This window comes from Echeneis naucrates, chromosome 2 (assembly GCF_900963305.1).
Source record: "Echeneis naucrates chromosome 2, fEcheNa1.1, whole genome shotgun sequence".
In the NCBI taxonomy this organism is placed as follows: domain Eukaryota; kingdom Metazoa; phylum Chordata; class Actinopteri; order Carangiformes; family Echeneidae; genus Echeneis; species Echeneis naucrates.
In genome coordinates this window covers 2,670,274-2,682,946 of record NC_042512.1, presented here as the reverse complement: position 1 = coordinate 2,682,946, position 12,673 = coordinate 2,670,274, and the positions used below count along the sequence as shown (strand labels likewise).

Sequence of the window (12,673 nt, the reverse complement as noted above, 5' to 3'; positions counted from 1 at the left end):
CAGTAACCATCAAAGGAGATGCTGATTCTGTGATGTCACAAAGGTTCTAATGACATCAAAGGGATGAAAGACTCCTCCCACTTTTTTGTCATGAACTCCACAGCCCACATGGCTTGTTGGTCTAGGGGTATGATTCTCGCTTAGGGTGCGAGAGGTCCTGGGTTCAAATCCCGGACGAGCCCATTTGTTGCCTTTCAGTCAATGAGGGTGCTTTTCACAGGAGACAAACTTTGGTAGGAGTCATGATGGTCAGCCACTTTGCAATTTTTCAGATCCTCTGTACATCTTGGTACTTCTTTGTACTACTTTTGTGGTGCTGACATAACATGATGTTCTATCTGTCACCATCTTTGCTGGTCCATGATTATGATCAAAGCATATTGTCCAAATAAAGAAATTTCAACAACTGAACATCATCTGTTCTCACCTATTTTGCTTCATCTGCTTTTTAGTGTCCAGGACACAGATGAAGAGGACGTCTCCACATGCACACTTGTTCTTCGTGTTTTCACTTACTGTTAAAGTAAAAAAATCACATTTTAATTCATCCAAGTGTAATTAGTTGTTATGTAATACATATTATATACATAGAACAAGTAGATCAGTGGTAGACTTTGATTGGTCCGTTGTTGTAAAGCAAATTCCCATACCGGGAGTCGAACCCGGGCCGCCTGGGTGAAAACCAGGAATCCTGACCGCTAGACCATATGGGATTCGAAGACACAGCATCATTGCAACACTCCGTTTATAACAGTTTTACATTTAATTAAATACTTCACTGCAAAAATGACACGCATATGACATTATGGGAAATCTCAAAACTGTGTACAAATGTTTGGAGGAGAAAATGGAAGAAAGATGTGTTTGACAGCCTTTTGGACACACGACCAGTCAGCGTGACGCATCCAACCTCACAATATTTCATGGTGTGGTTGAAACAGGAGGGAGAACATTGGAAATGTAGGTCAAAAAAACCGTAGAATGTAGTTTGTTATTTGCATCACTGCCTTAGCAGAGGTGAGTTTTGGGCCCAGCACTGCTCCGCTGCTGCTTCACACTCTGCTGTAAACCGATCCGGTTTAGACCGCTCGGCCATTCTGACTCTGAAACAAGTTGATCCACAGAAAGAGGACATGACCTGACTGTGTGTCACATAAATGTATGAGTCATGATACTGAGGTTGTGTCCTGTTTGGGGGTCACCACAGAGGAGGAGCTAGTGAGGACAGGCAGCATTATCAATGTCCTCATCTCATCCAGAAGGTTTCATCAGACAGATAAGCGATTTAGTTGTCAGGCTCCAGTGTCATGGGAGACATCTGTAGATCATAAGCCATTTTAAAAAAAAATCCAGTTTGATGATGATTGGAAATGTCTGTTTATTGTTTATCGCTTGTTAGGATCCCCGTTAGCTGTCACTGAGGCAGCAGCTACTCTTCCTGGGGTCCAAATGAAAATACACATCTGCAGTCAAACAGGTTCAGGTAGATGCAGAGTCCTACATTAAAACAAACCACTTTACCATCAACCTCAGCTGCAGTATACACATTACACTTCCATCACCAGATCCTCTGCATATAGATGAATGTTGCAGTGCTGCTGTGGCCTAGCTGGTCAAAGCGCCTGTCTAGTAAACAGGAGATCCTGGGTTCAAATCCCAGCAGCACCTATTTTAAGGTTGTTGAGATAAACCCATGTAACTTCTTCTGCAGGAGTTCCATTAAAACTCTCTGACCAATCAGGTAACTGCAGAGTCTTCATGTCTCCCTTTGGAACATCCTGCAGTCGATGGTGCCAAAGTCCTCCAGCTACAGACCTGTAACCCGTCCTCACCACAGCTGTACATCTGTTACACCCTGTAGTTGTCTCGGGGAAAGGGAAGCTTATTGTCATATAGTGATGGGATGGCTCCATACTCCAGAACATCCCTGTGAACCCGGTCATACACCTTCTCCAGATCAAATCTTGGGGTTCCACATGTCCACTATAATTCCAGTGGATAAGACAAGTCAATCACAATCACAAGTTTTATCAGTTTTTAGGGTGTGGGGGTTAAGAACATCTGAATTAGTTTGAAAGTCACAATTGTTACCTTAACCTTAGCATTTAAAGAAACGCCCTGAGTCATCATCAGCAAACACCAGCTGCTGTTTTCACGCAGGTGGCTGCTACATGGGTTCAACTTGTGACTGTGGTGTTGTCAGTGAAAAGGATTCTGTTACAAACTCCTAAACTACTTCAAGGACTCTGCACCTTGGCGTTGTTAGCACCACGCTCTAACCAGCTGAGCTAACTAGACTGCTTGGATGCTTCTAAGGCTTATTATAAAAGTAAACAGAACAAATAGCAGCTTAAACTTTTTGGAAAATTCAGCACGCCAGCATCAGCTGCTGGCTTAGCATGTATTTGTATCAATAATCTTCTCAGCTGCTCTGAATGGTGACAGTGGGGCAGCCTTTGTGTTTACATCTGAATCACATGTGATTTTGGAAATTCTTCAAAGCAACTTCAAAGGAGGAGTTTCATTCTGTGAGTACTGTGACATCATCAGTCCAGAGTGATTTCTATGTGTCTGCGCTCATCCATTTGAAGGGAACGTGAGAGAGTGTGTATGCATCTGTGTCATGTGGGAGATCAATGAAAGACGGGAAATGCCTTTGATCTCCAGTGATGTCACACAGTCTCATTGTGGAGTTATTAGTTGTTGATGTTGTTCTGTAAAAATCTGCATCAGTGAAACATTCATTCCAGACTGATATTATCTGTGTCATGGTGTTCAGAGATTTCAGCAGCTCACATCCAACACACAGACTCTGAGCAGGCCCACCTGGTCTTAGACCCAGACCCAGACCCAGACCTAAATCCAAACCCAGGAGACAGAGGTTGAGTGAGTCAGTGAGGAAGAAGCTGCTCGTTCTCCTTCAACAGTTTGATCTGAGGAAAAGTCACTTCCTCTTTTCAGGAATCAACTTCTACCATCTGTCCACTAGATGGAGATAACTGAGCATCAATTTAAAAATCCTCTGGTCTTCCATGTGTGAACTATAATACCAGTGAATTAAACAAAGATCTTCCCTGGGTGGGCTTGAACCACCATCCTTTCGGTTAACAGCCGAACGCGCTGACCGATTGCGCCACAGAGACATGATGACATTTGGAGATAGTTCAAGATGGTCTGACGTTTAGGATAATTCCACCAAGAACAGCAGGGTGCAACATGGACAGACCAAAGTGAGGTGAATGTGCACTCTGTGGTGGAGGCCATGAGAAAAAATGGGAGGAGTCTTTGATGTCATGGTGGCATTACAGAATCTTTTTTTTTTTTTTTTGCTTCAACAAGATACCAACTTTCTTCCAAAAGCTCAAGCAGCTGCTAGCCAGGCACTGATGTTGGCGATGTAACACTAAGGGCTCGTCCGGGATTTGAACCCGAGCAGAGCACACCACGTTTGTCTTTGGAGCTTCATTCACAGTGTGCATTCTACTGTGGAGTTCATGGGAAAAAATGGGAGGAGTCTTTGATCTCTCCACCACAGAGTGCACACTGTGAATGAAGCTCCAAAGACAAATGTGGTCCTGCCAGATACCTTTGAGTTCTGCAGACAGAAGCAACAACAAAACTGGATCATATGGTATGAACTTCACAGTCACTGGATGGCACCCTGCCACTCCACAGTTTTTATTTTTAGTCAGGCAGCCCCTACACTGTAAACAATTATCCTGTAAATTCACAGTAAAATACTGGCAGCAGGGTTTTCAGTAAATTTCCACGGTGTCCTTCCTGTAAAATAATTTACAGCTCCTTACTGTTATAATACTCAGTCCTAAAACATGGTATGGTGATGTATTTTATTGAATTTATAATATGCTCCTGGCAGGGTGACCACAATATTATTTTTTTCCACTGCAGCAGCCATTTTGACATGAAATAGCAGGCACTGACATTAATTAGGGTTCTGTTCATTTTAAGGGTGGTAGAGTCTTAACAGGTAGTTAACATGAACAAACCAACTCTGCATCTACCTGAACCTGTTTGACTGCATATGTGCGTTTTCATTTGGACCCCAGGAAGAGTAGCTGCTGCCTCAGTGACAGCTAACGGGGATCCTGACAAGTGATAAACAATAAAAAGCCGTTTCCAACCATCATCAAAACGTATTATTTCATCAAATGTTGCTTCTCGTCTTCTTGCTGATGGCCCGTTGGTCTAGGGGTGTGATTCTCACTTAGAGTGCGAATTCCTGGATTCAAATCCAAGACAAGCCCATCATGTTATGTCGCCAACATCAGTGCCTGAACATCATGACTCTTACTGAAGTTTGTCGCCTGTGAAAAATGGTCAATCACCAAATTTCCATCTGCTGAAAACAGCACCAACCACTAAATGACTGTTTCTCTTGACCAGATACAGCAGGTAAAAGTTGTAATACAGGAAGTGATGGTTTTCATCAGTTTGCTTTAGTGACGAGCAGGAACTCTACTGAGAGCGAAGCACTGCTGGGGTAATTGGCAGTGATGGGATTCGATGGGACTGCTTGGAAGGCAGCTATGCTCACCACTATACCACCATTCCATGTAAAGGTGCAAAATCACAGTCCTTTTTTAATGAAACTGGTTATGGGAACTCATGTGGCTGGATTTATGACCGAACATGAGCAACATAGATAATGGCTTTTATTTTGAAATTATTTTTTGCAAATTTTTTTTTTTTTTTTGGAGGATGTTTGGCATTTCTAGCAGCCTGGCTAGCTCAGTCGGTAGAGCATGAGACTCTTAATCTCAGGGTCGTGGGTTCGAGCCCCACGTTGGGCGATAAGATGTTTTTTTTAGACCCAAAGTTACATTTCCAATATTCTGCCTCGTCTTTCAACCACAACCACATGAAATATTGTGAGGTTGAATGCTGCACGCTGACTGGTTGTGTGTCCAAATGGCTTCAAAGACATCTTTCTGCCATTCACCCCTCCAAACCTTTGGACACAACTTTGAGCTTTCTCACAGGTTCAGTGGAGATGTATGTATGGATGTATTCCCCCTGAATCCTGCAATTCACAGCTTCCACCAAATGGAGCCAAATAAGACACAAAACTGATTGTGATGTGAGTCTGAAGAGCTGCTGCCTTTGATACATCACCTGATGATGTCACAGTACTCACAGAATAAAAGTCTTTCCTTTGAAGCTGCTTCAAAGAATTTCCAAAATCACATGTGATTCAGATGTAAACACAAAGGCTGCCTCACTGTCACCATTCAGAACAGCTGAGAAGCTTATTGATCATTCACAATCAGCATATCTGAAGCACAGGAAAGAGTTCTGCTCTCCAACACTCTGATCCCTCCAATACCACAACACTGGAGCCTGTGACGTGTCCCTCCTGACAATGTGCTTCATTATCAACGCTGAAGATGATGGGGATTGAACCCAGGGCCTCATTCATGCAAAGCACGCACACTACCACTGAGCTACATCCCCTGCGTGGTGTAATAGAATTTCCCTTCTCCGCAGCACAGCATGAGCCACAAAGTTACTGTTGCTTCACTTTACAAGACACTACAAATACAACCAGCCAAAATCACACAGCTCCATATCATAAGGGTTAGCTCTCCTGACGACTGCAAGGCAACAGCTGGGCTTGAAAGCAAATGAGATGCTGATTCTGTGATGTCATAAAGGTTTTCAGCAGCTCATGTAGTTGTTGTGGCCGAGTGGTTAAGGCGATGGACTTGAAATCCATTGGGGTTTCCCCGCGCAGGTTCGAGTCCTGCCAACAACGATTAAAACGTAGTTTTGATGAAAATATGCTTCCCACTTATACCACCACTGCATGTGGCTGGATCAGCTCTCACTGCTGCAGCCTGGGTTTGATTTTCGGTCAGGGTAAAATGGCTTTAGTTCATGAGAAATACAGGTCATTGACAAAACTCCCTAGCTAAAGCTCATAAAGCTGCTAAAGCTACCAGACCATGCAGGGGATGTAGCTCAGTGGGAGAGCGTGTGTTTTGCATGTATGAGGTCCTGGGTTCAATCTGCAGCACTGCTAATGAAGCACAGGAAGTACTTATCTTGTCTAACACTCTGATCTCTCAGTTATCCACTCAGCATAGTCATCCTACCAAAAATTAAATGAATTCTAATCTTTATTTTCATCATTTCATATGTTTTGCTGCGTTTCAACTCCTTAACACTTTGAGCTACAGAAAGAACAAGAGCAGTCGCGCCAAAAAAGCATTTCAAAATAAAAGCCATATTAGATTATTTTATTTGTATCTTGAGCTCAGATGTAGCAAAGCGCAACAATGCTGTCGATCAGGATCTTGAGACAGAAAGTGTCTGTCTCTTAAACAGGAGATCCTGGGTTTGAATCACAGCAGTGCCTTGTTCATAATGTTAGATACTACAGATATAACAAGCTGGCAGTTGAAACTATTTGCCTCCAAAGAGACCTGAGCCTTAATCCAGCAGGTTGGACTGCTCGGCCACTCTACCACCTTCACATTATGAGAAACCTCAAAGGTTTGGAAGAGAGAAGAGTATGTGACCATGACTGTCCTGTGAGCTTCATTCACAATATGACATGTCCTCTACCACTGATCTACATCCTCTTTGGACCTTTACTGAACCACAGAGGCTCTGAGCTGCTGCAGCAGGTGAAAAGAGAAACTGTTTCATGAAGCCTCCTCTCTGCTCAGGGGTGGATCACTGTTTTGGGGGGAGTGGAGTTACTGTTATATGTAGTCACTATCCCACAAAATCAGAAGACAGAGGTTCCACCGAGACTTGAACTCGGATCACTGGATTCAAAGTCCAGAGTGCTAACCATTACACCATGGAACCACAGGACTGTTAGCTGATCTTTATCAAAGGCGCTGGCTCGAGTTTCCAGTGTCGAGGGATGTCACTGATGGAGCCAAACTGTCTCCACTTCTTATATGGTAAATGTGTGCTCTGTGTTTTTTTTTCTTTTGCAAGAAAATGTAAAATGTTTACTTCTTCTACGATACAGATACAGACGTTTCAGAGAACAACTGCAGAGATGACTTTCTGCTTAGTTGAGGTGATGAGGAGGAACTCCACTGAGAGCGAAGCACTGCTGGGGTATGAATGCAGGATGTCCTGTTTATACGACAGACACATTAAGCAGCTCAGCATCAGTACTGCCAGTTTCTCTTTGAAAATCTGAGTATCCGGTTCCAGAACAGCTGATCTTAGTTGGTTCATGTTCATGTTGAGTTGCACGCATGCACAACCTCTATAAAAAGCCATCATCAATGGAGATCCAGTTATTTCAACCCAGTGGAGTTGGAGGTCTTAAAGCAGGCCCATGGAGAGGATGAGCACGTTTCGCCGTAAATGTAACAGCTGCAGCAGCAAAGGAGAAACAGCATGAGAAGAAATTACTACCCGAGTCAACGTATAAGTTTGGATGTACTCTTCAATTGATTTTACATTTAACTTTAAGAGATCGTAGTTTAGAACCAGAGCTCAGGCTGTTGGTACACAAACAAAGAAAGGCATACTTTATATGCCTATTATATATTCTGTGATGTCACAAAGGTTCTAATGACATCACAGAGATCAAAGACTCCTCCCACTTTTTCTCATGACCTCCACCATAGAGTGCTGCCTACAGACAGGAGGTGACCACTGTTGTATCACTTTTCATGTAGAGCAGCTGTGTTTTATACTGCAAGCAGCACTGAGTTTCTGACATTCAGGAATTGAAATCCCAGTCTTCCACAAGACAGGCAGAGATCCTGTCCACAAAGGCGTTTAAACAAAGATCGTCCCTGGGTGGGCTTGAACCACCATCCTTTCAGATAACAGCCGAACACGCTGACCGATTGCACCACAGAGACGTGTTGAGACATGTTGAGAAAATAAAAGTGATGAACTGTGGATGGCAGCCGGCTGTTGGTCTGACTAAACAACGATGCAGAAACAACAGACAAAGTCAAATGAATCAGAATTAAAAATGAAGAATTAAGGGTTCAATTCAGTATGAAATTTCTTTTTAATCAGCTGACATCACAGACCTTCTGACATCACAGATCGTCTGACATGGCAAAAGCAGTGCAAATGTTCACTTCAAATGCACACAGGCCGGTTAGCTCAGCTAGTTAGAGCGTGGTGCTAATAACTCTTGTCCAGAAAAGGGTGCCCTGTCCTTTGAGTAGAAAACTATCCAGGCTGGAAAATGCTGAGTCACAAGAGCATTGCTGGGCATGGTTGTTGTGGCCGAGTGGTTAAGGCGATGGACTAGAAATCCATTGGGGTTTCCCCGCGCAGGTTCAAATCCTGCCAACAACGTCCTTTTATGGACCAAGTTTCCCATTTGGGGAGAGACACAGCTGAGTGCTGTTGTTAGGACTCATCTAAGAGGAGGAGAGCACTCACTGGTGCTCAGTTATCATTATCAAGGCCGGTGAGAGTGACACACCTTTAGTTCCACTTCCAGGTCATGGAAGCAATAATGAGAAGTCATTTCTACTGTGTGCTGTGCTGAAATAGCTCATTTGGGGGAGCGTTAGATTGAAGGTTTAAAGGTCCCTGTTTCAATCCCGGGTTTGTTGTTTTTTAATTATGGAGTTAAAGTCACTTAGTGTAACACATCACAGATTCTATGTCTCCAACATGAACGCCTTTTATACCAGGCATTGTTTCTTAAAACAATGACTTAACTTTTTGCTACAGAAAAAACAAGAACAACCATGGACGCATTTCAAAAAGAAAGCCAATTTTGATTGTTTTATCTGTATCTTCAGCTCAGTCCCCACTTTGGAAACACCCAGTGACAGTAGCTGCTGGATGTAAGATCATATCACATTATGCACAGCTTGGGCTACTGGCAGTGGTGGGATTCGAACCCATGCCTCTGAAGAGACTGGAGCCTAAATCCAGCGCCTTGGACCGCTCGGCCACACTACCATACATTTGTATAGAATAAGAACTAAGGAAAGGTTCTCTGACTTAAACAGGTTCATTTCAATGTTGTGTGTTTTCTTGTTGTGTTCTTGTGTGTCCAGTCAGCGTGGCGCATCCACCATCACAATATTTCATGGTGTGGTTGGAAGAGGAGGGAGAATATTGGAAATGTAGGTTAAAAAAAAAAAAAAAAAACAGAGCTTGAACCTCACTCAGGTACCACCTTCGATGCCGAAACCCGGGATTGAACCAGGGACCTTTAGATCTTCAGTCTAACGCTCTCCCAACTGAGCTATTTCGGCTGGAAACCTCCACTTCTGCTGGATGTTCTGCGACAGTTCTGCTTGTTTTTGCCCATTAACACTGCTCTTTAACCCTCCTGTCATTTTCACCCCCCGCCCATTATTTAGTGTTTCTGGTCTGTTTTAACTTCCCCTCAATGAAAACAAAAAATATTAATAACCACCTTCATTGTGGGACTTTGGAGAAGTGGAGAAATAAAATAATCTAAATTTGCTTTTATTTTGAAATGCTTGTGTGGTTACTGTTCTTGTTCTTTCTGCAGCTCAGATGGAAAGCTGTGTCCAAATGTTTGGAGCGGAGAATGGCAAAAAGATGTCCTTTTTCTTTGGGGACAAAGGTATTTTGGTCGACTTTTGACCGCCCACACTTTTAAAAGACTAAAATTCCTTTCACATCTGCATGAACACACACACCTGCCTGGTTACATGGTGCAATGGTCAGCACTCTGGGCTCTGGAACCTGAGTCTTACCAACGGAACACTGAGAGTCCTGAGAGAGAAACTGCCACTCTGTCCTTTGAAAATGGGAACAACCTCCTTTTGTCCACTCTACACGTATGACTGCATGCAAATTGTCGGATGAAGCCTCCTCTCTGCTTTATCTTCAGCAAAAAAATGTAAAATAAAATTAATTTTAGAAGTGAGCTGAAAGAAAAGGAGCAATTCTGAAAACAAGTTCAGGAAGTTGTGCATTCACCACTCGAGAGTTTTGAAATGAAATGAAAATCAGATTTTATCCCCATTTATATTTATAACTGTAAACTACGATCTCTTAAAGTTAAATGTAAAATCAATCGAAGAGTACATCCAAACTTATACGTTGACTCAGGTAGTAATTTCTTCTCATGCTGTTTCTCCTTTGCTGCTGCAGCTGTTACATTTACGGTGAAACGTACTCATCCTCTCCATGGGCCTGCTTTAAGACCTCCAACTCCACTGGGTTGAAATAACTGGATCTCCATTGATGATGGCTTTTTATAGAGGTTGTGCACACGTGCAACTCAACGTGAACATGAACCAACTAAGATCAGCTGTTCTGGAACTGGATACTCAGATTTTCAAAGAGAAATTGGCAGCACTGATGCTGAGCTGCTTAAAGTGTCTGTCTTATAAACAGGTCATCCTGCATCCAAACCCCAGCAGTGCTTCACTCTCAGTGGAGTTCCTGCTCATCACCTCAACTAAGCAGAAAGTCATCTCTGCAGTTGTTCTCTGAAACGTCTGTATCTGTATCGTAGAAGAAGTAAACATTTTACATTTTCTTGCAAAAGAAAAAAAAACACAGAAGCACACATTCACCATATAAGAAGTGGAGATGGTTTGGCTCCATCAATGACATGATCATGATCAGCTAACACTAGCTGTGGTTCCATGGTGTAATGGTTAGCACTCTGGACTTTGACAGTCCAGATGTCCAGTGATCAGAAAGAACAAGAGCAGTCGCACCACACAAGCATTTGAAAATAAAGCTAATTTAGATAATTGTATTTGTATCTTTAGCTCAACAAAGCACAACACAGCGTGCCAGCATTCAACTTCCCAGCAGTGCCTCTTTATTGAAGTTTAAGGTTGTTGAGATAACCTCATGTAACTTCTTCTGCAGGAGTTTAGTCAGTAATTTGGTTGAGTGAGTAAGCAGGATAATATGGAGCAGTAATTTCAGTAATTTCCAACACCGTGGAGATGATGATGGAACTATACGAGGCCGCATCGAAGTAGCATCGTTCCCTGGTGGTCTAGTGGCTAGGATTCGGCGCTCTCACCGCCGCGGCCCGGGTTCGATTCCCCGTCAGGGAAAGTGTTTTTACTGAAAAATACAGGTGATTGAAAAATAGCTCTCGAAATAGCTTTGAAACCTGTTGATGTTGTTAAAGCGGCCTTTTCTCAAAGCTTAGCTTGCATTCATGGCAGAGGTTACAAAATTAAGGAGGTCAAGGAGGTCAGTGTATCAGCAACAACCACAAAATTACTGTTTCTCTTGATTGCAATGATAATTTTGTGGTTCATGGTGTTGATGCAGAGACAGAACTAAAAATTCCCAAAAAATACAGACTGTTTCTTTTTATCATTATGCTGCGTTTCAACTCCTTGATGCTTTGAGCTGCAGAAAGAACAAGAGCAGTCGCACCATACAAGCATTTCAAAATAAAAGCCAATTTAGATTATTTTATTTGTATCTTTAGTTCAGATGTAGCAAAGCGCAACAATGCTGTCAATAAGGATCTTTCCCATTTGGGTTACTTGAAGTGATGGTGGCCACTGATGCAACACTCCGTAGCAGCACCACTCTGATGTACAGGGATGTATTTTGGATCTGAAAATACCCCCAACGTACGTGGCTGACCATCATGAGTCTTACCAAAGTTTCTTTAGCATATAATAAACTGTCACATTAACTGTCACATGAATGTGTTGTGTGTAAATGATGAAAAAAAAAAAAAAAACGGCACAAATGTTCCATCAGTAACCATCAAAGGAGATGCTGATTCTGTGATGTCACAAAGGTTCTAATGACATCAAAGGGATGAAAGACTCCTCCCTCTTTTTTGTCATGACCTCCACAGTCCACATGGCTCGTTGGTCTAGGGGTAGGGTTGCCTTTCAGTCAATAAGGGTGCTAACTGTTCCACTATGGAGCTGTGTGAGGTTTGCTGTCTGGTTGTGAGTTGCAGTATCTTGGCAACTGAAGCAAGAGCAATGGTAGTTTTGTGGCTCATGCTGTGCTGAGGAGAAGGGATATTGGTGATTGACTGCTTTTCACAGGAGACACACTTTGGTAGGAGGGTTAGATGATGGTCAGCCACTTACTTTGCAATATTTTCAGATCCTCTGTACATCTTGGTACTTCTTTGTACTACTTTTGTGGTGCTGACATAACATGATGTTCTATCTGTCACCATCTTTGCTGGTCCATGATTATGATGCATATAATGATCTTCATTTGCACGTGCACAGCGTGATTATATATTTTTATCTTGGTAGGTGACCGATTGTCTGCTAGTTGGTTTGCACGACTTTGGTAGCTGTGAAATCCCACTTCTGACAGAAACCACTTTTCTTCCACCTCTCCTGCTGTGAGGTGTGTTTGGGGACAAAGGTATTTTAGTCAACACTTTTCAAAGACTACAATTCCTTTCACATCTATATGATTGCACACCTGCCTGGTTCCATGGTGTAATGGTTAGCACTCTGGACTCTGAATCCAGCGATCCGAGTTCAAATCTCGGTGGAACCTGAATCTTACCAGTGAAACACTGAAATTCCCCTTGACATATAGGCAACCTATTTGTCCACTCTACACGTGTGAGGAAGTGCAAATTTTGAGCCTGTGTGCGATCTAATCAGGCAGTCAGTCTCTTCAGACACACAACTGTGAGGAGCACAAGCCTTGACCGGCACAGACGTGGTTTCAGAGACAGACTGAGGCACTGGCATCCTAAGCCAGGGGT

General features: G+C 42.9%; 12 non-coding genes across 12 annotated transcripts; 7 read left to right on the top strand and 5 right to left on the bottom strand.

The window, feature by feature from the left end:
- Positions 1–110: 110 nt before the first annotated feature.
- On the top strand, positions 111–182 carry trnap-agg (transfer RNA proline (anticodon AGG)). The gene has a single exon. It is a non-coding gene; the product is annotated as a tRNA-Pro (tRNA).
- Positions 183–641: 459 nt separating this feature from the next.
- Positions 642–713, bottom strand: trnae-uuc (transfer RNA glutamic acid (anticodon UUC)). Its single transcript has one exon. It is a non-coding gene; the product is annotated as a tRNA-Glu (tRNA).
- Positions 714–1,594: 881 nt separating this feature from the next.
- On the top strand, positions 1,595–1,668 carry trnat-agu (transfer RNA threonine (anticodon AGU)). The gene has a single exon. It is a non-coding gene; the product is annotated as a tRNA-Thr (tRNA).
- A 1,401-nt stretch (positions 1,669–3,069) lies between these two features.
- On the bottom strand, positions 3,070–3,143 carry trnan-guu (transfer RNA asparagine (anticodon GUU)). Its single transcript has one exon. It is a non-coding gene; the product is annotated as a tRNA-Asn (tRNA).
- Positions 3,144–4,738: 1,595 nt separating this feature from the next.
- Positions 4,739–4,811, top strand: trnak-cuu (transfer RNA lysine (anticodon CUU)). Its single transcript has one exon. It is a non-coding gene; the product is annotated as a tRNA-Lys (tRNA).
- Positions 4,812–5,691: 880 nt separating this feature from the next.
- trnas-uga (transfer RNA serine (anticodon UGA)) lies at positions 5,692–5,773 on the top strand. Its single transcript has one exon. It is a non-coding gene; the product is annotated as a tRNA-Ser (tRNA).
- A 989-nt stretch (positions 5,774–6,762) lies between these two features.
- trnaq-uug (transfer RNA glutamine (anticodon UUG)) lies at positions 6,763–6,834 on the bottom strand. The gene has a single exon. It is a non-coding gene; the product is annotated as a tRNA-Gln (tRNA).
- Positions 6,835–8,225: 1,391 nt separating this feature from the next.
- trnas-aga (transfer RNA serine (anticodon AGA)) lies at positions 8,226–8,307 on the top strand. Its single transcript has one exon. It is a non-coding gene; the product is annotated as a tRNA-Ser (tRNA).
- A 536-nt stretch (positions 8,308–8,843) lies between these two features.
- On the bottom strand, positions 8,844–8,925 carry trnal-uag (transfer RNA leucine (anticodon UAG)). The gene has a single exon. It is a non-coding gene; the product is annotated as a tRNA-Leu (tRNA).
- A 226-nt stretch (positions 8,926–9,151) lies between these two features.
- trnaf-gaa (transfer RNA phenylalanine (anticodon GAA)) lies at positions 9,152–9,224 on the bottom strand. Its single transcript has one exon. It is a non-coding gene; the product is annotated as a tRNA-Phe (tRNA).
- Positions 9,225–10,949: 1,725 nt separating this feature from the next.
- Positions 10,950–11,021, top strand: trnae-cuc (transfer RNA glutamic acid (anticodon CUC)). The gene has a single exon. It is a non-coding gene; the product is annotated as a tRNA-Glu (tRNA).
- A 1,366-nt stretch (positions 11,022–12,387) lies between these two features.
- Positions 12,388–12,459, top strand: trnaq-cug (transfer RNA glutamine (anticodon CUG)). Its single transcript has one exon. It is a non-coding gene; the product is annotated as a tRNA-Gln (tRNA).
- The last annotated feature ends 214 nt before the right edge of the window (positions 12,460–12,673 follow it).